The sequence below is a fragment of the Poecilia latipinna genome, unplaced genomic scaffold (assembly GCF_001443285.1).
Source record: "Poecilia latipinna isolate Pla-1442-1.1 unplaced genomic scaffold, P_latipinna-1.0 Scaffold142, whole genome shotgun sequence".
Lineage (NCBI taxonomy): Eukaryota > Metazoa > Chordata > Actinopteri > Cyprinodontiformes > Poeciliidae > Poecilia > Poecilia latipinna.
The window spans coordinates 22,728-23,328 of record NW_015112758.1 but is presented as its reverse complement, the minus strand read 5'-3'; the positions used below and the strand labels follow the sequence as shown (position 1 = coordinate 23,328).

The window sequence follows — 601 nt, the reverse complement described above, 5'->3', positions numbered from 1 at the left end:
GTCCCAGTTTGACCCGTTTGGTCCCAGTTTGGCCCGTTTGGTACCCGTTTTGTCCCAGTTTGGCCCGTTTGGTCCCAGTTTGGTCCAAGTTTGACCCGTTTGGTCCCAGTTTGACCCGTTTTGTCCCAGTTTGGTCCCAGTTTGACCTGTTTGGTCCCAGTTTGGCCCGTTTGGTCGCAGTTTGACCCGTTTTGTCCCAGTTTGGCCCGTTTGGTCCCAGTTTGGTCCAAGTTTGACCCGTTTGGTCCCAGTTTGACCCGTTTTGTCCCAGTTTGGCCCGTTTGGTCCCAGTTTGGTCCAAGTTTGACCCGTTTGGTCCCAGTTTGACTCGTTTGGTCCCAGTTTGACCCGTTTGGTCCCAGTTTGACTCGTTGGGTCCCAGTTTGACTCGTTTGGTCCCAGTTTGACTCGTTTGGTCCCAGTTTGGTCCCAGTTTGACCCGTTTGGTCCCAGTTTGGCCCGTTTGGTCCCAGTTTGACTCGTTTGGTCCCAGTTTGACTCGTTTGGTCCCAGTTTGGTCCCAGTTTGACCCGTTTGGTCCCAGTTTGGTCCCAGTTTGACCCGTTTGGTCCCAGTTTGGTCCGTTTGGACCCAGTTTGAC

The 601-nt window shown here is 53.7% G+C and overlaps 1 protein-coding gene across 3 annotated transcripts in view; it reads left to right on the top strand.

Annotated features, from left to right (window-relative positions):
* The window catches only part of LOC106945392 (melanophilin-like), a 42,192-nt gene that overhangs the window by 19,757 nt on the left and 21,834 nt on the right, over positions 1–601 (top strand). The gene's annotated exons all lie outside the window — the stretch shown is intronic.